The sequence below is a fragment of the Lepisosteus platostomus genome, chromosome 24 (genome assembly GCF_059453375.1).
Source record: "Lepisosteus platostomus isolate fLepPlt1 chromosome 24, fLepPlt1.hap1, whole genome shotgun sequence".
Lineage (NCBI taxonomy): Eukaryota > Metazoa > Chordata > Actinopteri > Semionotiformes > Lepisosteidae > Lepisosteus > Lepisosteus platostomus.
Genome location: NC_142634.1, coordinates 14,897,627 through 14,925,228, shown reverse-complemented (window position 1 = coordinate 14,925,228; position 27,602 = coordinate 14,897,627). Strand labels below are relative to the sequence as shown.

The 27,602-nt window shown below is 38.6% G+C and overlaps 1 protein-coding gene across 3 annotated transcripts in view; it reads right to left on the bottom strand.

The window, feature by feature from the left end:
• The window catches only part of ttc28 (tetratricopeptide repeat domain 28), a 470,745-nt gene that overhangs the window by 441,638 nt on the left and 1,505 nt on the right, over positions 1–27,602 (bottom strand). The gene's annotated exons all lie outside the window — the stretch shown is intronic.

Sequence of the window (27,602 nt, the reverse complement as noted above, 5' to 3'; positions counted from 1 at the left end):
AGACGTTAAGGAACTTCTGCACAGTGCACTGGACTGATCTGTCCTTCCATTACTTTCTGGAGATTAGCTACAATATGGTCCTCCTCCAGTTACCAAACCACACAGCTCTGCACCAGAGCCTCACCACTCCCCCTCACACACAGAACTCTGGGAAACCCAGCCTGCATAATTATTTCCAGAAGAAAGCAGACAGAGGGAGAGAGAGAAGGAGAAGAGTTTGGAGAAAGTGCGGGCAGTAAATTAAATGCAGCCCCTGAGCTAGAACACAGAGTTCAATCTTAATTCTGAGACAAGTGCTTATTACCAGTGGTTTAGCATGCAGAGGACTGCAGTCACGCAGTGGGAGAAACTCTCACGAGCACAAGCACGCCAGGTCTCAGAAGGCCTTCCAATCAGAAAAAACACCGTAATATTAAATTCTTCAATCTGTGCTCTTTGGTAGGTCCTTTGGCCTATAAAACTGCTGGAAAACCTCATCCAGAGATGGGACACTTCATGGAACAAGGACTGGGAACTAGACAGTGTCATTTTACTTGCACTTTTGCCTTTAAGGTTTTTCCCCTCGGCAGCTCGTGTTCACATGCGAGTTCAGAATGTTAGCACTAGCCCAACAGTGACAGCCCATAGCCCATAACCACATGATATAAATCTGTCTGTCAGGAGTCAATAACATTCTCAGAGCTACAGTACATGTGGTCTAAACGCTGGCTGTTACATCACCGGCGTACAACATTCTAAACGACCAATTTTTACTTACAGTGCACAATTTCATAAATGATAAAAACACGATTGTAAGAGAGAATACAAATGTGAGTAGGTAATTTGGAGCAGTTGTCTTGTGTAACTAGCAGTATCTTCATGATCCAAACATTCCAAAAAGCCACTTTATATTTATATAGTATATATTAACTATATACAATACTATATATAGTATAGTATATATATAGTATATAGTATATAGCATATAGCATAGTATATATATATTATAGTAACTATAACTATAAGCCACTATATATTAACAATATTGCAACAATGTATCTATTTTTTGGATTGGAGTGAAGAAATGAAAGATTATTCATCCTAATAAACATACCACATAATGCCATTTAATAAAAACAACTAAAGCAGAAATCTGGAAACTGCAGACAACAAGAGACAATACTTGCCCTACAATTCTCTACATCACCAGAAATGCTCCAGAATGTCCTATAACATATTCCCCATTGGTTAAAATACAATTTTTGCTTAAGTTTAAGTTTTTGTGTTACCACACAAAAACAAATTAGAGGTCTCTGCACAGCCAGGAGTCTTAATCCCTCCTGCTCCAGCAGCAGGGCTTGGACAAGCAAGAAAGAGAATCACTGTGGTGGTCTCTCCACAAATGTGCCCAGGCAACATTCAGAGTTCCTGCAACACGGAGATTTCTTCAGTTATTAAAATATTTTACTCTGGACAAAGAACAAACGGACAGCTTTCTGGAAGTGGCCAAAGTCTGAGATGATCAACTGGCTAACTGCAAAAGCTCTGCTAAATTCTTATTTCTTGTCACATCGACAACCTCTTACCTAACAAACCTATTTGGGGAATAAAATCCGTAACCTCCACTGACAAACACTGCATTTCAAACTCTGGGTTCAGCTGTCTATACCTGAGCTGCACTAATACAACAGATGATACAACATGCTGTATTATCTCTGAGCACAGCGGTTTGGCATGACTTGATGACAGTCTTGTGAACCCAATTGCTGCAGCCTGCCAACAATGTTAAACCGCAATTATTTGCGCATGTAACACACTCTCAACTCTTAGATTATTTATATATGAGATCATGAAGGTTTGCAAAAGTTCTAATGATATAATACAACAATTGGGGGACAATTCCCTAATTCTAAATGTAGATATCTGAAGATGTTCCCACACCGAAAACATTTTTCTTTTTACTATTAAATGCAGAACTATGCTCTACTTGCTCCTTTACACCCTTGCAAGTTGACACCACTCCCCACTCTAACATCCTAAGCGTCCAATATGGTGGATCCTCTAGATAAGGAACATGACATTATGACATTTCAAATGTTAAAAGACTAATTCCTACAAAATCATCAAAACTTGATTACTGGCTCCAAACTAGTATACTTATATAGCACTTTTCTGGACACTCCACTCAAAGCACTTTACAGGTAATGGGGACTCCCTTCCACCACCACCAATGTACAGTATAGTCCCACCTGGATGACGCGCCAGTACGTTCCCAACACACCAGCTTTCAGTGGGTAGGAGAGCAGACTCATGAAGCTAGTTCAGAGATGGGATAAAGAAGCCATGATTGGTGAAGGACAAGGGGAAATTCTGAGAAATGCCCTTGTATTTTTAATGACCACAAAGAGTCAGGACCTCGGTTTTATGTCTCATCCAAAAGACGGCACCTTTTTTACACTATACTGGGACTTTAGAACCCACACAGACTGCAGGGTGAGCGTTCTCTATTGGTCCCACCAATACCTTTTCCTGCAGCACCTTCAGCTTTCCCAGGAAGTCTGGCCAGGCTCACACTGCTGAGCTTCAGTGGGCTGCCAGTTGTGATTTTCAGGGTGATATAGCTTTATATACTGTATCAGAAGACAAGCTTAGGCTTTTGTTTTGCGGTGTTCATTTATTTCTCCTCGCTATGTTGATAAAAGCCGCCTGGATATATTTCTGTTTATGACACACTGCTCCAGGATGCATCACACTTGCTCATTTATTAGAGGTTGCCACTTCCTTCTGTATCTAATAACATACATTATTATAAAGCACAGAGTGTAACAGCAGCAGAGTCGCTCACATCAGGACCACACGGTCACACTCAGTCCCGGTGGGGACTGGGGGGCACAGAAGCTGTGCCAAGTGGCATTCTTGCCCCGCCTTGCTTGTGGATGAACAGCCTCAGCTGCAGAGTGCCACTGGAGCCAACTGTTCTTCCGTTAACTCATCAGCTCTGGAACATTGTAAATGTGGCTGGAAAGAGTTTACAATTCTCATAATCAAAGAAGGGATTCAAAAAGGAATTGCACACAATCTCAAAAGCTTTAATGATTTGACCAAAGCATTATAGACTACACACAGACCATACACTGATCATAACCAACAGGATTATCAGAGGATATGACAAGTTCCTAAGCTCAAAAGATATTTATCCGCCATTCATCTCCTTCACTTAAATACTGGAACGTGAATGGGATCTTCTGTTTCCTTTATAGGGACATTGGAAAATCTAAACATTCCATATAAGAACGCAATTTTCTCATTTTAAAGAACTGAGTATCTGGTGCTGTGAACAGTGGGTGAAAAACATTGATGTCTTAAGATCTCCATTACAGAAATGGCAGTTTGCCAGTTACTGGTCACTGAATAACATGAAATGCATAAACAGAAAAGAATCATTGATAATGAAACTCTCATCTGTGTAATTGCGAGTAGACAGATTTAGGAGTAACTGGATCGTGGAAGTAGCTGAACTGCTGAGAGGACTTGAATAAAACCCCAGAATGCACACAGTGCTGTCTCCAGTTAGAGAAATACTTGTACTTTCTAATTGGCTGGTCACAAATATTCTGGCTTTGTCTACAAGTAAAATCTGTGATCCCAGTTTCTTGGTTGATGATATGTCATGTCATAAAGTGCTGTTACTGATCAAAATCATTGTTTGTGACCTCCAAAAAAGGACAGTTTTATTGCATAAATTATAACAACCACAATTATTATTTGGCTCACAGTGCAAAAAAATAAGATGTGCATTGTGTAATATTCTGATTCTCTTCTGGATTTACAAGATGTAATTTCTTGTGGAAATTGTACTAATGAAGCAGAATGGGCTAGATTTCTCAAGTACTGTAGCCCCACTTCTAGTTGTGCAGACTAACTTAGAATAACATAACATACACTTTTTACACAACTGTAAAGTGGTACACTTTGGGTTGATTTGATCATAGACAGGATCTTAAAAATAAAACAGTTATATGGGCCTTTTTTAAATTACTTTTTTGACTGGAGATTGCAGATCTGAGAAGACATGGAATTAGAAAGAGCAGATAAAATAAATCAAAAGCTAAAATGTAGGTTGCAATCCTGAAATACCTTAAAATGCACTTTCCATCTCCATTTCATTCATCTGGTTCAGATTTCGAGTTCAAAATATACAGTAAAATGAATATCATCCTCCCTGATGCTGAATGGTACAGGCCAGTGGACCACACTGAAACGGGCCATTTGGAGGAAGAGACAGTCTCATGTTGTGTAGTCAATTTACTGCATTTACTGCAGCTTCTTTTATAAAACAAGTAACACTGACCTAATATCCAGAAACATGTACTATTTTAGAATACACTGTTGAACGATGTTAAAATGAACACATTCTGTTGTGAGCTGGGACAAGAGGAGTATGGGAACCAGGAAAACAGAGGCTGAAGCAATAGTGAACAAAAGTCTCAAAGGGTCAGACCCCATTGCAAGATGTGGTCTTTCTCTTTAGATTTTGCAGACTCTGCTACCCACCAGCAGATGTCACTCTTAGCAATCTGTTCTCATTACTAGACTTATTTTCTGTCAGGCCAGCTGACACCGTGCATGTGATAACTTCGACCAGGATAGACCTTTATTCCAGGTAAATACATTCTTCATAGCCTAATTCAACTGTATTAATTTAACTAGGCTTCAACTGTATCCTAGTCTACCTAACCTGCCTAATCTACTGAAATAATTGAATGGATCTTGCAAACCAAAACTCTGTTTTATTATTTTAAACATCTGATGTCACTACAGCATTTACATGGACAAAAATGGTCTGACATTGTTCTAATATACTGCGGTAATGTGTGTATTCACAATTACTCTCCACACAAACGCGCACCAATATAAATTCATTCAAGTTACATTTAACCTGGAATTCTGCTCCATTTGCCATTTTTCAAAAAATAGTCATGTGTTTTCCAATGCTTGTGAAATATCTGAAACCACTACACAAACACATGGCGATTCCAATGGGCCCTTTTGTTATTATATGCAGCAGAGCATATGATGTCTGAAGCCAACATTTTTCTGGTATTTTATGCTTTCGAACAACCAACATATTATTAAAAGTTAGCCATTTCTGTGATTAGTGCTTGGGTTATTAACCAAAATTGTTGAATGGAAATTATATTCTTAGGTGTCACTGCTGCAAAACAATAAGTCCACTAGCTGATTTATAGCTGCTTCCTCCCACAACGTTTTGTGACTCAGGGGTCAACTCAATTTCTGCCTATTTGCAGTTCCAGAATGCATCTTTGTATACACTCATAAAAAAGACCCATTAGCTATTCTAACTAATGTAACCAAAGACATATTTTTCTACGAAAAAACACCCACAGCTATATTTTTAATTCTCAAAATTATATTAAGTCCTGGGCTATATACAGTATGCAGTATATATCTTAGGCACAGATTATATTATTTGGAATAGACAATAAAGTGTATGAAATAAAGAAAAAAGCTCACACAAAAAGCTTGTGCTTCTTGTATAATACTCAGCTATGTACTACAATATGTTTCAACAAACACCTTTATACAAAAATCTATGAGGCACCGCACAGTAGCCTTTATATGGTAGCTATTACTGTAATGCTGTTTGTGACAGTAATTTACAGCTGCCTTTTGTTCAGAGTAACTTCAGCCTGTCCCTAATCACACATCAAAGTCCCTCTGTAATACACTTGTATTCCAGAGGGTTAGGCAGACTCACATCAAACAGCTGGCAGCAGTGGTAATTCAAACAATCTGTTACCTTTCTGATGCAGACTGCCCTGGGATTCAAAGGAAGGGCAAGAGCTAGCATTTCAATATGTTAGCAGAGGTCCCAAAGTCAGAAGCCAGGGGTGGTTCTCCACAGACATGAAAGCTCTGAATGTGCAAAAGTGGATGAAGAAGCTACAAGGAAAGGCAGCTTCGTACCAGAGCATCGCCCCTAGCACTTGACTCAGGTCAGGGGAGTCTCAATCAAATTCTTCTGAAAATGAAAACAACCCAATTCTTTGGCTTCGGATCAACAACAATATCAAAAGGTAAATACAACTCTAGACTCCTGGGGGAAACCTTGAGTTCATGACCTGTGAATTGTGGATGTTTGTATTCTGATAATGAAGTAAAAATAGTCCTACAAGGTTCTGAACTTCCACTGTGTAAAGTCACAGCTTTCTGTAATTTCTATAATAGGAGGACGGTAGAGACTTGCTGCACTGCAGTGATGGAAAAACTGTTTTTAGCACAAATACAGGTCCTTTAAAATCAAGAAATACCTTACTACCATCAATGACAGTATGTCACATTCTCCCTGAGCTGTGAAGCACTTGGATCTCTTGAAATAAAAAAATTCCATGCAAACATTATTACTTTTCAAGTACTTTCCAACTTGAGCTCCAGTTCAAAGGTGGCTGATCTTCACAGTGTGATCATAACTATGACTGTAATTCTATCTTAATTTAAGATTAACATTTAAATCCATTGTTAATTTGGTTATCATTAATCATAATTTTATCCAAAAAGCCATTTATTAAATAAATAGCTAAACAACAAAGAAAAAAATAATGCATCCTCCTCGTGGCTTCTGCATTTGTTTCTTTTTGATGAAAAAACATTTGCTGTTAATTCCAACAAACATGATACACACTGTCTTTCAGCTCAAAGTATCCCCAAATCTGGAAAGAATACGGTTTAAACAATCTGTAACTCTTTATATGTATTTACAGAACAAAAAGAAAACATGTACAGCAAGTTCACTTCAAAGGTAAAGTCTATTTTAGATTTGTTTCGGAAAAACAAGCATTTTCTGGATTCACCAAACTGTTGACTGTGAGTTAGGTGGCTGGTACAGTAAGGTACTGTACCTGTGTGCTATTTCTGTCAGTCTCTGGAATTTGAAATCTTTCACTTCACTCAGATGGGTTCTGATAAGTAAGATTTATGTTTTTCTGTGATAAAGAAAAATTAAAATGATTTGACAAAAAAACTGAAACGAAACACTTTTAATACAAATTTAAAATAAAATGAATTACCCAGAGTCGTTATTATATCTGTCCTTGCAAGAAATCCTCTGGTCCTTTGCTGTTAAGTCAGAAAAAAACGAATGCAATTGATGCTGCATTAAAAACACATACTATTACAATTACTAGGTTTGGGGATCATTTGAGTAGACTGCAGGTTCTGCAAATAGCACAACACATTAAACAGAACTGCTGCCAAAGGTTAGAAAACAAAAACAACAAAAGCAGTTGCACGTGGCTGTCTGTAAGACTAAGCTATTTCCATTACTGCCTCTGCCACAGCAGTCACAACACAACCCAGACAGCTCAACAGGTCAGACACTCTGCACATGAAAGTGCTTGACAAGCATGCTCTGTTGTTTGTATGATGGGACTTTTGCAGTTAAAACAGAGAGAAATGCAATGTTTTTGGTCCTGAAAACCAAATTGTAACCGGACTCAATTAATTTTGACCAGACAGAAATGAAGTGACGGATGTTTACAATATTCTGTTCCTGTCTAGCTTTATCTACCTGCACGCTGAAGAGAGAATGAGAGAGCCTGGCAACTACTGGATGTTTACTCAACAGTAAGTCAACTGGACATTTAGGCAAACTGATTTAATATCCCATAAATGCTTGACTGGGTTCAGGCCTGGTGTCTGAGAAGGCCGTGACAAATTGATCATATCGGTATCAGGCTCATCGAACTACTGGGCGACACCACGTGCTCTGAGGGCAAGGGCACTGTCATTCTGGAAGACATCCCTCCCGGCTGGAAAGAGATTCTGCAACACAGGGTAAGACTGTTTAAAAAAATGGTTGTATATTCATCCAATACTCAATGGCTTTGTGCGTATTTGTTCATACAAGGTGTGTATTTACATACCCTTTTTCAAAAAACAAGCTCCATATTCAGTCGTGTGAAGTTGGTGATGGTAAGCATTCTTCTGGTGCTTGTGTGTTCTGGTATCTTCTCGGATCTCGTCAGCAGGATTCATATGCGTGTGACGTCAAGTGTCCCACAATGCTAGGCTGGGTCATTTGTTCATGACATCTTCATCATTTTCATCTAATGATCTCAGTGTAACTTAAATCTGTTAACATCTTCCTTATTTTGTGCCCAAAACATGTTGCAGGTGATTCTAGTGACTGTGATACCACAAAGGCTAGAAGGCCATTTACCATTGCCAAAAACAAGACATGATGGAAAGACATTTCCTCACCTGTGCAAATCATTTATTCGCAAAAGAATAACCATAAGAAATGTGTCAATGGAGTAAAATTACAATATGTAAGAATACCAAGCAATGTTTTTGTTTTGTAATAACACATCTCTGTTATTAACTACTGTGCAGTAATACAGATACAGTAACAGGTTGAGTGAGTCAATACAGAACAACTACAATAAATAAACAGGAGTGTTATTACATTAATGTACAGTATAGCAATATTTTAGGGTGAAAATAGCTATACTAAGCGATTTTCTACACCTTGGGAACGCATCATAAGCTTTTACATGAACAAATGAAATCACACAATGAGAATTTAATTCATATATGAAGTGGGGGATGAGTGTAATCCCTGGATTAATTTTAAACAAGTAGAAGACCAAAGTGATCTGCACGCCAGTTAATCTTTCACATCCAAGACTAAACACTAGAAAAGTGAATGGGCTCTAAAAAAAGATCTCAGCCTACAAACACAAGAAGCCAGGGGTGGAACAAACGTATTCTCCTGATGTCTTCAGTGCCTCTCCTGCTGCTGCAAGGCTGTGAGCACAGTTTCACAGCTGCTAACACTTACTGTCAGCGAGCCCAGCACCCACCCAAAAAATCACTCTGTGCACTTAAAAACTAGACAGCCAAAGCAAAGCTATTGAAAGTATGAGAGTAATTCAAATAAGATTTTACTATTATCTGCAGCTTCTAAGGGAAAGAAAATGGTTACATGCAGAATGAGTCATGATAATTAATTGCTCTAACTGGCCAGTAAGATGGACTATCCATAAGAGTTTTACAGAAGGAACACAAAGTTAAGGGAAGACTGGTGAAAATACCCAACAAAGAATGGTGTAGCATTTTGTAGTAGGAGCCGACACAAGTGAGATCACTTTAAATGCTTTGTCTTATCGAAACAGTAATTATATACTGTATATGTATATAACTGTGAAATATAACTACCCTACCCCCGTCAGGGTTCGATCTCAGTCACTCACTTGCTCCTTAGGCAATGTGAACTCCACAACATCAATGTCCACATCTCCTGCCGCAGGACAATTCCACACTGTCAAGGGGGCCTAATGTCAACATCTGGACCAGGCTCTTACACTGAGCCATGTTTCCTCACTTTCTATTGCTGTAGGGCAAAACAACATACTCTACCACTGCTGTTAAAATTTCATGTCATAAATATTTCTACGATCCGTGTTAATTCCACTCCTGTAAGAACAACACCTCAGGTTGGAGAAAAAAGACTTTCACTTAATTTACTATACATTTCTCTTACACAGGAAGTTCAACAATAAAATCCGAGGTTTTGCCACTCCAGGAACATATCGCCTTTTCTTTTGAGTAAAGGAATCTAGGGGAAGATGTCTCCAGGAAGCCAACAGCTGGGTGCTGGTGGAGCAGGAGTCGCAGACACATTCTCTGGACTCCTGTTAGGTCCCCATTGTAGTACAGAAGTATAACTCTGGATGGCGCTACGGGACTGTTCCTGTTTAGAGGTGCAGTTGGGTGAGGCTGGAGGATAAATTGCAATAGATTGCCTGTGCATTATGAAAACAGTTGTGCTATCATAAGTTGTCTACTTATGTCTACTTTTACTTTTAATAAAACTGTGTCCTTTGCCGTCTTGCAATAACACCCAATTTCAGCTTCTCTGAATACTACCTGGTGCAAAACCAAGTTCACAACCAAAATGACTGCATATAATAATGACATCATGCTTAAAGTTAAAATTACAGCTCATCATTATCATTAAAATTATATAATTGATATGTATGATTGAAAATATTCTCACAACACTTGCTCTCCTATAATTATTTATATAAAATCATTTGCAAAGAAGGAATAAGCATTTAAATGGAGGAAAAAGAGAGAATTGCATTAAAAAGGTCATGATACCGACTATCAGACCGTTACAGCTATGAGGCCATCAGTGCTTATCTCAACTGGCAAAGCCAGACAAAGGGTATCAATAAAAGCTTGGGTGGTCTCTCACAGCAGCTACGGTGACGGTATTGGGGAGATGCGCTTTTCATGCTCTTCCTGATTTGGCACAAACCTTCCTTATCTTATTATTGCACTCTGTCGATTTTGCACATGCTCATAGGATCAAGTACAGTCACTGCAGATATGCGCCCATCTGCCTAACAATAAGCAGACCCTACAAATCCACAATGACTTGAAGCAAGTGTCTCTGGAACTTCAATCCTCATCAAAAGATTTCCTGTTTGTCTTTGCAGTGATAACGTGCCTGCTCTCTGTGATTTTCTTACATCTTCAGTAAAAAGGATAGGAGGAAAAGTGGCTGCTGTTTTTTCTCTGTCAGTGTCATTCAACTATTGAGACTGCTCTTTCTGACCTGTGCAAAAGAAAAAAATTCCAGGGGCACTTACAAAAAGCTTGAATTTTACTTGGAGTTCCCCAGCCAGGAGACCACTAAGTTGTACTGTATCTTCTGGGCCATTATCACCTGAAGAAATCAAGCTTGGTCCAGATAACAAGAACGGATATCTCTCAGAGTAGATTAACACAAAATGATGCGTTAGAAAATAAAAGCGTGGTCAAATAATTCTGACACAGTCACTATACTGGGGAATTAGGACCAACACAGACTGCAGGGTGAGCGCCCCCTACCGGCCCCACTAAAACCTCTTCCAGCAGCAACCTTAGTTTTTCCCGGGAGGTCTCCCCTCCCTGTCTTCCATTCCATAAAGGAGTCTGCTCCGCAGGTGGTGGCTTGGCAGACTCCTCAGGAGTGCCAATCACACCTCTCCTTTCAATAGTCTCAAACAAACCCATCTAATCCTAACAATAAACCTTTTACTACCAGACCCCCCAGGAGCTCTCACCACAAACTGATGAGACCAGGCATTTCTCTTCCTTTTTTGTGTTTCGCTCACTATCTCTGTGTCTACCTATGTAAACAAACAGCTTCATCAGCAACAGCTGAACTAGAATACTGCAGACTGCTGTGTTGAACCTACGGTAAGGGCAAAGAAGCACACTTAACCTGTGGCACATTTGCACCATTCTCTTCAAAGCCCTTTAAGCACAATCATTAAACCTTAATACAGTTCTCCTGACACCCCAACCGACCACAAGCCCCTGGTTTTTCCTGTGTACCCCACCCACACCCACAGCCTCTCTGCATCAGTGACAAGGTCCTTGGAGGAGAACCTCCACAACAGTAATGTGGTTAACATGGTTAAGTAATATGGTTAACAGGGGAATATGGTTTGCCAAAAAAATGAAAACAAAAGCAAAGAATTTCTGTGATCATAACCACTGATATGAACTCTAGCTCAATGTTCATGATTAATAAAGCACATTTGCTTTACATTTAGACCTGTTGCACTCGATCACAGTGAAAAAAGTTTTCTATGCCTTTCAATGGAGGAATAAATAACTATGGTCATGCAATCGCCAGTATAAAGCTTCAATTGTAGACTTGGTTGACCTTGTGATCTTAAACATCTAGTAGGTGAAATTTATTCTAGTTTTACTTATCCTTTCAAAATCGCCTATTAAACTTGCATCACTGAAAAGCATAGGAAATTATATTTTTTTCCTCATTCTAACATATCCTGACTTTGGAGGATATGTCACGGATTATTCTCACAACTGCATGTTCAATTCTAAAAGAACAATACTGAAGTAAATGCAATTTATTTAAACATTTTTTTTCATATAAACTACATCATCTCACAATAAAATCATCATGAACATGAGAGAAACGGGATTTTGCATAACCCAAAGAAATACTTTAAAGCAGCATATTCCAAATACTTTTTTAAAAATCCCACAGACCTGTATGTCACTCAGTTTATATTGCTCATCATGTTATACTTATGCCAGTTATTTGAGATTAAAAATAGACATTTCTGTTGGTGGACTTTAATTCTTTTCACAGCAGTCCGTCAAAGGGTAACAGAAAACGAGGGAATTTAGACTAGCTTATCAAACTCGAAGCTCCTGCTCCTGCCAACCCATGCAGAGAGTAGGTGAACAAACAGCACACAGACGTACACCCAAGGCCAGAATTGAGCTCAGGATCCTGGAAACATGCCTCCATGCAGCCCTTATAAATATTTTCACATCAGGATCATTGCCTGCAACTGGCAGACCTCTCTGTAGACTTGAGGTGGTCAGCCACTCCTCATTACACTGTGCTCTACACCCATGTTTCTCTAAAGTAGTGCTGACCGGCTCCTGGCATAATATTAAGTGACATTAACAATTGATAACGACTGCTTTAACTGTAAGTATCCAAAGGAAGAGGAGCTGATCCCCGGTACGAAGAGTGTGTTATATGTAGTACACAGCAGCTCTTTCTGGTGTGGTGCACCTGGTGTGGGTAAGGGTGTGGCCTGAATATCATCCTTAGTATAGAAAGGAGTCTTGTAAAATCCAATACATATGAACATTCCTTGCAACTACAACAGCAAGGCAGGAACAACAAAAGGCAGGGCTTTATTCCTACTGCCTTTGTTCACTCATTGCTGAAGGCAAACTGGACTGAACACTCGCCAACCCAAGCAGCAGCCGAGTGGTTAAGCCCGAGTGGGTTTCATTCCTCTCCTTGCAGTCCACTGCAGCGCTTTCTGCAGATCCCTCAACTGCCCACAAGCTGAAAACATGGCTCACTCTTCGCACATTCACAGAAAAGGACCACAGATAAAAATGGCTTTTGAAAATGAAAATCAGATACAATCAGAACAGATAACTTCAGTCACTGTCACGTCATCTGAAGGAGACTAAGACTAGAAAACGGCTAAGAAAATATAGCTCAAGTTTATAAGTATTGCAATTGTAGTAAAAAGCTCTGTCAGCATTTCTCTTTTATGAATTGGGCCATCTGTTCAACTGACAGCACAACTGCATATTTGTCTTGAGTTTGAGAAAAATCTGCCAGTACAGACTAACTAGTTTACTCAATTGCCACAGTGGGTGTTTAAAAAATTAGCTGGATGATTTAACTAAGAAATCATTATTCCCCTTATTCATTTCATCGATAACTCAAATTTACTATGAAAAGATTAAAACATTACAGAAAACATGGGATACCTCTTGACACAAAGCCCACTAGCATTGTTAAAAATAAAAATCGTCTTGTTTTCTGGGACACAAACCAAACTAAATAAATCTAGGAAGCACAAGTTACAATGACTTTCTACAATTTCAGTGCTTAGTTTCCTTCTTGATTTTTAACACAGAAATTTTAAAACTTTACAGTACAACAATGTACTTTTTTACAATACTAGTAAAATTTTAAATAAGCTTTAGACAATAATTACAGAAATTCAAGGATCTTGAGCGCTTAATTCTCCACAGAGGGTATCCTTAGGATATCCAACCAAGTGGAATTTTAAATTAAACATGTACATGTGACCAAGTACTGACACTTTCCTCCTCCAGTAGGTCCTGATAACAGACGTTGTAGCCCTGGACCTCTGAGCTTCCTACAACACTGTGTGGCACACCACGAATACCAGGAAAGAAGTCAAGAGTATTCAAGAGTTACTTCATGATAGACAAGTCCTTGGGCACAGGACAAGTGTGTGGAGAAGACAGGCCCCAGCAGACTTCCATGGGGCTCTGTGTGGGCCCCAGCCCCATTCAATTTTTATATTTATTACCTACCAGTTGTAACAGACTGTGGGTCAAACCTGAGTATGTGACAACGTTGCTAATCTGCATTTTAACTTCAAACACGAAGCCAAAAACAATCTGCAAAAACTTTAGAAACTATAAAAAAGCTACTCTTCTTTGAGGAAACTGAATGGAAAATCCAACATCAGTAGTCATTAATTCAGAATACTTGGTGACTCACATTTCCCTGATTGATGTTACCAAATAACGTAGTGGGTCGCAACCCGATACCCTGCATACGTTAGTTCATTTCATTATTTCACTGCTCCTTTTGGTATTATATTCAGTACGTAAATATGGTTAAAAGAATGCCCCTCAGTCCTGGTCCTGAAGAGACACTGAGTCTTCTGGTTTTCTTTTTACCTAAGTTCTTAATGTCTTAACCTAATCAACTACTGACTTAATAGATCTAAATTCCAGGTCTTCAGTCACTGAGTTTGTTATAAAACCTGCAGGGCAGTGGCTCTGCACAAGTATGCTACAAAAAACATCTATAATTGCAATGAACTTCAGAATTCCACATTCAACCTGAGTAACCTGTTTTACCCCCAAGATGAGATGAGATGACCCCACCCTTAATTTTCACACTTAATTTTCAACTTGTGACTCTGAACCTGATGTAGATAAGATTCCCCGATTAGATTAACATATTTAATCTTGTTTGGGTTGGATTCTTCTTTAGTTCTAGTAGCAACATATCTAGCTCTTTGGACATATCTTTTGGTGGGCTTCCTTGATATTGTAATCCCCTTACTTTAATTTATTTAAATAACTACAGGAGTTGGGTATTTTTTCACTTAGGAGGCTACAAGTGAGAAGGTGGCAAACAGCAAATAGTTTGGACCCCTGCAGCATCTAAGAGAGTTCTCAGCCCTGGTCCTGGCAAACACATCTCTTCTAGTTTCCATTCCTAACAAGCTCTTACCTCATTATTTAAGATGAACTGGTACCTTCAACTGACCTTCCTCCTTGATTAGACCTTCACAACGTCTTCAAAACTTTGTTTCAAAATTCAAAATTCAGCAAACAGAACTTTCTTCATTCTCTTCTTGCGGTGGTTACTTCTCTCTTATCTCTGCCGAAGCAGCTCTTGAAAGCTGGCCCTATATATTGTTTAGACACAGGAGGCAGAGACTCTGTTAAAAAGCTAACAACATTAAGCACCTTTTGCTCTGCAGGGGAAAGCTGCCATAATTACAGACACCAGAGTGAAGGGGAGCCAAAACCAGAAACCCAGAAACTGGCACAGGGTTTAAGTCAATCAAATTTTAAAAAATACAAATTTTTAAGAATTGAAAGCTGTCGAAACAAAGTCTTAAGTAAAGTAAGAGATTAAGTGATGAAGAACTCATGTTGCATGAAGAGCAGAAGACCCAGAAGTCTTCCAGTGTTGGGGCCACATACTGTACCATGAGTAGCTTGCTAGAGCAACACTCCTTACAAGGCTGAAGGTGCCCGATTTGCTTACAGTGTACCGAGCACCCCTGCACAGGAACTGCAGCCAAGCCGGAGAAGAGCCTGTGTACAACCTAAGGATTAGGCCGTTTCTAAACCAAGTATAATACAACCGAACTCCTCCAATTCTACTATTTGTAAAGGTACAGATTGTCTGAAATGCAGGTGAGTTCATTAGATTATGACTGATCTAAATCCAAAATCAAAATTTGAAAATAAAAAAAATATTGTTATTGACTTCCTCTGATGGAAGGTTTTCAGGAGTGTTCATTTATTTGTAAGGTGTGGATTGAGCCTTTAGTATCCTATGCATCTGTGGTTTAGATTATAAATACATTTCAATTATCTCAACTGCATGACAAAACATAAAGATAACTGCACAGATGAAGGAGGATAACAAATTCTTAACATCACTTTATTGTTATTTATTGCTTAGAATCAACACTAAGCAAGAGACTATGTATGCAGAAGAACACTAAATGCAGATTTTAAGGACTCACAGTGGTTAGCGTTGCCGCCTCACAGGGCTGGGGCCCGGGTTCAACTCCAGGCCTGGCCTGTGGAGTCTGTATGTCCTCCCTGTGTTTGCATGGATTCCTCCAGGTGCTCTGGTTTCCTCCCACAGGCCATACTAGTATACGGACTGGCTTCTGGGAAAATGGGCTCTGTGCGTGTGCGTGTTTGTTGTGTGTGCCCTGTGATGCACTGGCCTCCCGTCCAGGGTGTATCCTGCTTTAAGCCCGTTGCTTGCCAGGATAGACTCCGAATCCCATGTGACCTTGAAGTGTATAAAGCATTTGAGAAACGAATGAATGGATACTTTTGCACTTCAAGGTTCCCACACATAGAGTAATGCGCTACTTATCAGTATTGTTTTCACCAGCTTCTCTTATTTCTTATTTAATACCTTCACAATTTGGACCTGCCCATTGCTTAACTTCTTCACTTCATGGCTGGGGAGACGGACAGCGGGGGCTGCATGGTCTACTATAGGGCTCAATTTAGTGATCACAGCCAGGCCCCCTTGAAGAGGAGGCAGTCTGCTCAGAATCAAAGCCCACCCAGCAGTAAGGCTGCTGCTGACCCCTAAACCAGCACCTGGAGGCTGTCTCTGTTCTTTCACAACAAGTGCAACGTGTACAGTTTTCCAACCAGGTCAAAACTTCAGAGACCGTAACTAAGGTGACAGAAGCACAGAATAATCGGTTCGTCCAACAGTGCCATCCAGCTGTTCTTTCACAAAACATCTTGTAACAAGACAAACAAAAATTCAAAATATACACTAGTAAGCTTATAAAAAAGTATTTTAAACATGTAACTATTACAGTAAACCAAGGCCATTAAAATAAACCATGTCAGCTGTTTTGGTTGGAACAAAACCCACAGTTTCCAAATAAAATGACTTCAGAAACCTTGTTTTCATTCGGTTGTCTGTTTTCCTGATGACTGACCCAATGGTTACTATCACATTAAATATGTTTTTGAATAAGGAATGAGAAAGATAGCACACCGCTAAAAACAATGAAATGAAACTGTCTCCATGTTGTATAAAGCACAAATGATCTTTTCAAGATTTTTCCTTCTGCATGATATCTGATGGCTTCACAGGCACATCCACCCAGACTCAATAATCCTAAACACTCAGTCCTCTCAGGACAATGCCAAACCCTAAATGCACGAGAACTCAGTCATTTCTCTACTCTGACCCCTTCACTTGTGTTATTATATGAATAATGATACTTTTTGACAGTTATTTAAAAAGTAGGTTGTTCGACAAAGAAGGAATTCAACAACACTATTCTGTTTATTGCATGGATTTTTTTAAATCAATCTATGCCTGATCTCATCTACAGTAGGTTAATAAATGAAGTAGAACATACTGCATTCCCTCAGTGTGCTATAACAGGACTATAGATCCTTAAGGGCTATATTTAAATAGTTTTACAGGTATTTTTCAATTAGCACTTGATTAATCATGCACCTTGACATCTTGTTCATATAAGCAGTTCAATTCAGTAATGGATGGAATGGAAACCAATGGGATGTTCATGCTCTCTAGCAGAGAAGGAGCTACACAGCAATCACAGTGAAGGCCCAATTTAAAAGTTCCAGTTCCCTGCCCCGATGAGCTCTATTGCATACTTTTCTAATTTACAACCGTAGACGCCCATAATCACACTGTCACATGGTTACACAAGATCCAGAACCTAGACACAGCACGCTGAACAGATGAAAAAAAAAACATACATTCTCTCTGGTTAAGGTGTTTCATTTAATACTTGTAAACTACATCAATTTTGAAGCTTAAGCGTGTGAAATACACATCAAGAAAGCTACCTCTGGTTACATCTGGGCAGATTACTAGCTCCTCACCTTTAGTGCCTGCAGTTTACGTTTGGTGCAGCTGTGCATCCTGTTATTGTTAGAGGCAGCAGAGTGTGTAAGTCCAGCTTTAAAATACCACCTTGTGGTCACCATGCAAGGTCTCACAAGAATGTAAGAAAAGTTACAAATGAGAGGCCATTCAGCCCATCTTATCCTTTTAGTTAGTAGCTAATTCTAATGATCTCATTGAGCCAGATGAGTGAAAGAAGCCATGGTTTTGGCTTCAACAACATACAGTAGCTGGATAGCCTGTTCCACACCCCAGGTGTGTAAAAACGAGCCTGAAGGCAATTCCACCTGCGACCTCGAGTTCATGCTTCACAGTTGACACTGAAGATGTTCTCTGGGTGACTGTGTCAATGTCTTTGAGAATTTTGAATATTTGGATCATGTCCCCTCTAGGGCCTCAATCTTAAAGACAGCCTTTAATACGCTGTGTTCCAGTGAGTAAGAAGAAAACAGCAGCTGTGTGTGTGTCAGCTCTGCTCAGCCTGACAACACAGACCGAGTCTAATGGCCCTGGCTTTGTGGCAGTGCTGGTCAGCGCTACATTTTTGTTCATTAAAGCATTTAGCATTCAGCTCCAAACTCAGTCTCCAGCTCTCCACTGCAAGAAAGGGGGGAACAGTAACTACATCTTATGTAGAAAAATAAATTAAAATGCGGACATTTTATTGTGCCAAAGTTAGGAGTTCATGCACAAGAAAGCAAGCGAGTCAGAACGGATACATTTTGGAATATTATTATTAATGGAATTTTACAGTAATAGAGATACAATACCTCAATTACACACCGAACAAGAGATCTGCAGTGAATATAATAACTAAAATATTATTTTCTATTCAGCTTCAAAGAGAAACAGCAGCACTTTAAGTCCTGTTTGCTTGAATTAATGCTGGTTGAGGAAACAATACAACAATACCGTAATATTAACGGAAGGGAAATACACAACAATTTGTTCACCCTAATGTAGAGAACACTAAAATGAGGAATACCAAGTACAATAAGTAAGATTATTTTTTAAGTAAATTAAAAAAAGTGATACAAAAGGCTTTGTGCTTAATATCTGAATAACATTACTGCATCTGTGATGTGAATGTATCCATTAGTATAGTGAAAAGCGTACTGTCATTTTTGCTGTGCATTAATGAGATTTGTAGTCCAAACCAAAATATTAATATGAGAGGCAAAGGTATAGAATTTAAGCTTGTGTTTCTGGGTGTTATTCTGCATACATGTTCAGCTGTGTCAGAACAATGTCCATCCCTCCATTCCAGGTGAGACACGGTAAAGACTAGGTTGTAAAGAAAGATGCCAGCAAGTGATGACAGAAAAATCATTAGAACTACACAGAAACCCTAAAATAACAGCCAGAGATGCAGACAATTTCCAGAGCACAAAAGTGAAAGTATCCTCATTCACTAAAGACAGAAAGGCAAGGCACAAGAGTTCTGGAACAAAGTTGTATGGACAAATGAGATAAAGTAAACCTTCAGTTTAGTGATGAAAAGGCAAATGTGGAGAGAAAGAGAGGAGCTGCCAATGATGCTGCAAATGACAGAGGTAGTATTATGGCTTGGGTATACATGACTTCCTCTGGAACTGGCTCACTGGTCTTTATAGATCCTATGGTATTCCACACTAGAGAAATCAAGGTGGAAAAATTAGGCACATGAAATGTACTTGTTTTGTAACAAAATACCAATGTTGCGAGCCGACTTGGATCATTCACCTCCAATCACGATGTGATACACTCAAGATCCATGTCAACAAACAAGCAATACACAAAGAAATGCTAACAGGAAGACATGGCTCAGTTTTCTCTGCAATTCCTGGAAATTCACATTCAATTCTCTTGAAAAAAACTAACTTTACTTTAAAAACATATAAAAGACAAGGAAAAGGAGAAAGTGTCACAGGTGTGATAGAAGCTTGGATAGTAGACATTCGGCAGAGGTAGTGTGTCGGCTTGTGAGCACACAGGTCACTCATCAGTAAAGCCTTGAAAACAGTGAGGGTGTGAGTACGCTGAATGACAAATCAACTAAACGCATAATGTGTACGATTTGAACTTCCATGAACAGATGTTCGACTTCTGCTTCTGTCAAGGATGGCAATGTGTTCTTTCCGGACAGAATGACCTCAGAAAAGGACCTTTAACCACAATCACTGCACAACTGAACAGAGCATTGGCTCTTTATTTCACCCCCAGAAATGGTCTTTTCTGCCAAAATAATTTGTTTCTAAGTATTGCAATGCGGACTGGATTTCTGTCATAGCAGTAGAAACAAGAGGATTATTCTTGGTAAATATCGTAAACAAAACCAATTTTTGGTACGCATGTACTGTATTGTCTTGTATTTGACATATTAAGACATTAATTGGAAATTTGCATTATGTGTTGAGGATTTTGAAAAATTAGCCATATCTCTACTTCAATTTGTTTTTAAAAAAGTGTATATATTAACCAAATGCAGCACAGTATAGTAGGTAAGTCTCTAGACTCTCGACTGACAGGCTACTGCAGATTTTACTGTTGCAAATTGAGCGAAGTACTTCACCCTCCAGTCCTCCCAGTTGTATAAGCGATTGACCAGAATACTATTCAGGTCATGTAGGTCTCTTTTAAATCATTCATTTGCAAAGACTTAGAATAGATTTCAATGTTGATCAGTTTAGTAACTCAGTAAATGGTTCCATTTAGTCAAATCTCCTAATTAAACATTTGACCTGCTTCATGGTAACAATAAAATTGCTGCAAGTGTTTACAAATTGATGATTTTTGGAACAGCCACAGGACCTGCATGATTGTGGCTCTTCAGGACTCCCTGCTTGGCCACCCCTGTGCCACATGTTGGACTGATTGTTGAGAGACATCAAGGGCTTGCAGTTTTCAAGACAGCCATTTGTATATACACAAATCCCTTAAAACTATCAACTAGAACATTCATTTTGGATCACAAAATACACAGAAGCCTCCACATAAGAATTAACACTGTAGTGCCACAGTACTGGTGCTCTAGTACGGATCCTGCCTAGGACTGTTTTTCAATTTGAAAATATCCCTCCTGGCACAACACACACAATTTGAATATTTTGCACAGCAATTTAACCTTTAGTGATTAGTAGTAAGGTGAGTACTTCTGACTAGCACTAAACTAGAAGAGGCCCTCCCTGAAAAAGGTGTTTTTAATCTACTAAATCTAAATCTTCTAATTAATATCTTAAAGCAGACACTGTAATAATATGACACATAGTAAATAGATGGCGCAGGCTTATTGAAATCTTACACAGGATCCTTTACGAGATCTTCGTTAAGACCTTTACAAGAAAAAAGAGGAATTGTAATCAGTGAAAATATGCTTTAAAGTGTACAGTGCTCTGCTGCTCACCATACCACTGAAATGACACTGTTACACTATAAAGACTCCAGAAGAGTGACCACAATTATCTCTGGACTGAAAAATATCTTCTGGGCAAGCTGAAAGACTGTAACAGCTGCATGCACAAAGCCAGAAAAAGAAAATGGATTTTAGGAAGATGTTGGGTATTTCCATGAACCCATCATCTGCTGACACAAGATTTTGCACCTTGGTTGTTAGTAAATCAATATATTTTTTTTTCTGAAGACATGAAACTGAAGTGAATGCTGATTTTTAAGTGGCTGTAACACACAAAACTTGCCAGAATTCGCAATCCTATGCAATATCAAAATTACAATACAGCTACAAGGTATTTTATATTACATACTAATACAAATGTACAATAGATTTTAGGAAAAACTATTTCTAGAGATTGAAGAACAAACAGGGCCAATTTTGTTTTCTTCACAGTACGCATCTAAATGCTAAATGTTACCAGATGTCAAGGTCTTGTTGGGTTTTCCAAGTCATGACCATGGTTTACAATCCTGGTAGTTTCACTATTGTAATGGGTGCTATATTGCCGAAAAAAACACATTCTGCTGTTTTGCATAAATCTGAACCTCAAAATTATATTAAAACAAAAATGTCTTCCCTTCATAAAATATAAAACATAGGTAAATTCTACAGGCTTGTCATTCAAAATAAACTTGGATTCCATGTAGGATGTCCAATTGTCATGATCAGCTTTGATTTATTTAGGTTATACAGTATATGATTTCCTGATGTCAGTGAAGATCACGCCAACCCATATAAAATTATATATTCATGCTTATCTGAGGCACGAAGGAGAGAAAGATTTCACAGCCAGTAGAATTAAATGTCAAATAATTGCTTATAAAATAAAAGTAATAGTGTTCTAACAATGATTTAAGTATAAAAATACAATGAGTTAATAACGAAAGAACAGACAACTTTTCAGAGAAAAAGCAAGTTAACCCCATCCTCATAATTTAAACTAAAGGGGGAGAATTATCAGAGGAAGTCTTCCAACGCACGTGTGCCAGCCTAAAAGCTTTGAACTCGACTCGGACACAGCATTTGTCAGGGTTTCTGACAACAAGACAAGCAGTTTTTGTTGGCAAAAACCTTAATTCTTCATTGGGGCCTGAAGTGGGGATTAAAAAGCCAATTACTGCAAAATTAAGCAGCATCCTGTACATTCCAGAAATCTGTACAATTAAGCAATGTGGTAAAAAAAAACGAAGCAGCCAAATCAAGGAATCAGTTGTTCCAGATGTTTCTGGGGATGTATCATAATGCTGCAAAGATTTGGTAGCTGTGTCATGGCCCTCAAATCCAAAAACCACTGTAGGTGGGTCAGTGTAACATCCAGTCCCCTACACAGGTGTTCAGGCACCTGTGGAGTGGAGAGTGTAACTTTCTAACCCCTGCCTTTCTGTCACCTCCTGATAGTCCTGGCGCTCTGTTTTACAGCTCAGCCTATGGAGACCTACTCTTCCAGTGACAGGCCCTAACTGACATGCTCCTTTGTACCAATGCACTGTCCTCTCTCTAAACCATCTCTCTTCTTGTCCCTCTCCTCCTGGAAAAACAGGCATCACCACAAACCTTGAGTGCTGTATCTGTAACCTAAACAGGAATTAATCCTCCATACATCCAGTACTGTGCCAATCAATATAATGTTATTGCACAAGCTTTAAAAAGTAAGCACTTTGAATGGCAGTTTAGCACAGGCAATCCAAAATAAGAAAATGGAACATAATCTCTGATGAAAAGAACCCCGTCATTGACATTGGTACTGTAGTTTGAAAACATGACAAAAAAATGATACAAAAATTATTTGCTGAAAACATTCTGTTATTTTGGATAAAAGCAAAAATACACTTTTCAAGTTTAACATTTCCCATACTTACAGGAACAATTTAAATACACAAACTTTAAAGAATTTCACCTCACATACCCAAACACAGGAACCCAGCAGTATCCTCACCACTCACCACTGCTTCATCTTTTTTGTAATATCATCATCTTCACTGTCCCCTGGAGTCATTTTGAATTACCTGGCTTTTCCTTGAGGAACCAGTAGCTTATTTGAAAGGCATTACTGAAGTCAATTCTAAACAGAGACATGTGTTTCCTTTTTATTTTTGTCTCAGCCAAGGAGGAGACCTGTGTGATCTAAAAAGCTACTGGATTTTACTATTCTTGGCATTATTCAGGCTAGAAATCGCAAAGGGGCAAACAGTCTTTTTTCAATGTCATGAAAGCTTGAAAAGAAAAACAGAATAAAAGACTAAAAGCCTTACAAAAAGTGCCACGCTGCTAAAAAATGATTACACAACAAAAATTGCACAATAAAAAACTAAAAAGAATGCCTTTTCACCAAGCTGCAACTAGAATTTTGCTTATTTTAAAACTAATTTTCCCAATTGTATCCACATTGAAAACTTGGCCAGTTGTCCAGATTATGCATTTCATGGGAAAAAGGAAACTAGTAACAATAATTTCATTTAGAATAGTTGATGTCATTTTCTTTTGCCATAAAGAAAAGGCTATTTCTGCACTTGAAACAAACCAGAAAACTAATTATTCACATTAATGTGTGCATTATTCACAAACGTTCAGTTCAGCTATATACTGTAAGTCATGCTGTCATTTATTTTCATGTTATGCACATTACTGCTAAAAACGTTAAGTCAACATTGGGAAAGCTAATCAAAATTCCCTCACAATTTTGTATTTTTTATTAATACATGTTCCACAGCAGAGCTCCTCACTCCAGACCCACTAGGACAGAGCAACATGTTCCACAGCAGAGCTCTTCACTCCAGACCCACTAGTCCAGAGCAACACAGTCTGAAACGTTGCTCCCTACTGGCCCTCCAGAATGTATGGGTTACCCACAACCTCAAGGACTACTTCCATAACTGTTTGAATTAAGTCACCAAGAGCTCAAGTATAATGAAAACGAGAAGATTCTGTGCCTCTCCAAGACCAACAATGAGGATCGCTAGTCTAAAATTCAGTCAGGCAGTGAATTGAGCAACTCTATAATGCTTATATTTCCAAATTATTATTAATCATAATTCCAACAAGATATTGTGGCATTTGTTGTAAAAAAAAAAACTTTTAAAATCTGATCAAATTCAAAATAACAAAAAAAGAAAAAAAACATACTTGACAGTTTACAGAACAGGAAAATTGATAAAACAGTAAACCAATGTTAGATAAAGCAACTGTTTCATATTAGCTGAGGCCCAAGTTTTCAGTGTTTTATAAATTGAGCAGTGGAAATCAGTACCATTCAAAACCAGGAATTTTGGACGTGAATGAAATCAATCTGTGATGATTCAGACTCGGGTTCAGTTGACTAGAACAGAGGGAGGCAACCATGTATTCCAGTCAATGACAATGCAAGACAATTCAAACATATACTGTACTTCCTCTGGGCCTAGGAACTGACAATTAATTAATTAGATGGTCCTTTTGATGAATATCAATAATTAAGGACTAGGTAAAACAATAAAGTAGGGCCAAAAGTACCTAGCAATGGTCAAGGAAACATTATCATTCCCTGGGTGGATGGTCATGAACTGAATTTTCTGAATACAATTAGGACCGATAGTGTAAGTCGTATCAGTGAACAAGTGCAAAGAATTCCTTTCCTCTGTATCCTGCTGAATCAGTTTCTCTCATCACATCCTGTAAGGTGGCGGTAACAGAGCCTTGCATTTGGTCTTAAGTGTTCATTATACCTGCTTCCTTCACCCTAGTGACACTGGAAAGCCCTGTGCCCAGAGCCTTTCTGTTTGGGTGCTCTAATGTGAAGACAGCGAAATTAAAAACCAGCACAAAAACAAAAGTGGTATCCAGAATTACTGGTGTATAAAGATATCGGACAGGCAATTTCATAGGTGGAAACGGTATTATTTACTTTACATAGTCCTTTAAATTTAAGATGATAACCTGTACTGTAAAATCATGAAAATATGGCATTAAAATATATTCCTCATTCAAATAAGTAGCACTGCTGTGCCAGTTGATGTGCCAATCAAATTCACAGCACTGGTAAACTAAGGCCTGATTATCATTTTGAGTGAATCTATGTGACCTGAAACCAAGGGCACACAGACATAGCAGATATGATAATCATGACATTCAAAAACAATGCCTATGATTTAATTTTTTTCCCTAAAAACACGCATGAGAGAAAATTAATATCTGGATTCAAACTAATTAACGGCTGTGGTCAGGTGACAAATACCACATCATCAGTGAATTTTTGTGTTGTACTGTTTTGTTTAATTTCACCTATAATGTAGCTCAAAAGATCTTTTTGCACGCCTCTCAGTTTGCGTACTTGTTATCCATCGATGCTTACCTACATTTGAACAAATATAAGGTCCCCATTGTTCATTGCCAGTTTTACCCTGTCTAGGATTTTACAATTCGCATGAAATAAAAACAAAGTAAGCACCATTTTGTATTTCAAACATCTGTTTCAGCAAATATATTCAAAGCAATGAATCATAGAACCCTTGTATTACTTGATACTGTAGGTTTGCCGTAAATACAGCATGATCACATTTTACAAATTTGCCTTTGGTCTCAGACTGAAATGCCAGGAAAAGAGGAAATACAGAATGCGCAATGGAATGCCATCTCACACAGGCACCTACGAAGTGACATGCATGAAATGGATTTCCTATAGCATACAGCAAAACCCTGATGCCCATAAAACCTGAAATGGATCCCATAGGTATGCAGTGGGAGTTTATCAGTCACCCAGGATGAACTTCAAAGGGTTGTGCTTTAGCTAATGGATGGCAATACCTCTTTGATCTGGCTAATCCACACTGTCACAGCTTGAAGAACACAAGCAGTCTGGTCTCTCCTTGTGCACGTTTCCTGTCTACATTTCTAAGTTTACTTAAAAAACACAGGTAAAACGAGGCTTTTAACATTTTTAAAAATTGCTTTCAGATTGTTTTTTGTGAGCTTGCAATCAATTGATCAACTAGCAGTCTTTTCATAGTGTCTATAATTTATCAGGATTATTTGATAAAATGTAATTACCATTAGCATTTCTAAAACTATTCTTAGCTGGATTTTCAGCCACACTGTAATTAAAGACTACAGCTAAGGTCACGTATTTAGTTGTTGATGTCTGTATGGGGATCACAAAAAATAGGGCTTCTGAACAGTATCCAGGGGCTCAAAGAACAAAAAATTAGATTTGTCACAGAGGTTTCTAGTTCTGATTCTGAATAACCTTAAGATTTGCTTTTTTTCATTTCATATCAGCTCGCAGCGTTTAACACATTCATTGGCTTTATTCATTGAGACAAATGGAATATTTGGCATCTGAAGACACCTACAGTATGAGATCTGATAGATTTGAGGCTCTGCTTAAAGATGACTGCCATGGGTCTTAGCAAACCTCTAATACAGTTAAAGTAGACAATGACTCATCAAAGCATTCTCAGCAGGTCAAATACTGTACTTTATTACAGTATTACATTTAAAAACAAATCAGCATTTTGGCCATAACAGACCATAGCTATGGTGACACCACAATGTTCCGGGTAATTGCTAATCAGATTTTCAATAACCACTTAACAATTTGGGGTAGCCCATAACCCTTTCCCAGGAAGTAATGGGCACAAGGTGGGATACACCCTGGACTGGACTCCAGGTCATCACTAGGCACATACAGACACAAACTCACATTCACCAAGGCCAGTTTTACAGAAGCTGATTAACCTACCAGCGTGTCTTCGGAAAGTGGGAGGAAACCCACGCAAACATGGGAAGAGCACAGATAACACCCCAAGAATTGAACCCAGGACTAAGTAGCTAGCTAGAGATAGGCCTGTAGTTGACTGGCGAGGATGCTGAAGTTTTAATACAACCCCCCTCAGCCACAGTCCCCCAGTAATTCAATAAAACAATCCAGGGTAGAAAATTAAGCTTTTGTACCTTACAGTTGTTAAACTGTGTTAGACACTGAGCAAGCTTATAAGAACAATCCCTGCTTCGCCCAAGACCAAGGTTATCAAATGTAAATTCTGTTTTAAGTGTGCACTGCATTTATGTTTGAACGTCTGGTTTTACAGGCACAGAAATTGTCTAAATTATATAACAAGTAGACAGTGAAGGAATCTCAGTACCCTGCCTTTACATTGCTTTTACCTCTTATAAAAATGGTACAAATCTGCCACTGGTTGTGTGTAAGTTAGCCATGTTAGTGAGAAAATATTATATTAGTAGTAGTTTCTACATAACATTCTAATCTCAACGTCCAGGCAGCTGGACTGAATTACGTGTTGTGAAACACATTATGTCAGTTACATACACAGTATGCACACCTTAAGTGAAATCCTATATTATACTGGAAATAGTACTAGAATTTGATATGTTCTACTACAATGCAAAATTCCTACTGAACGCATCACAATTTTGAAT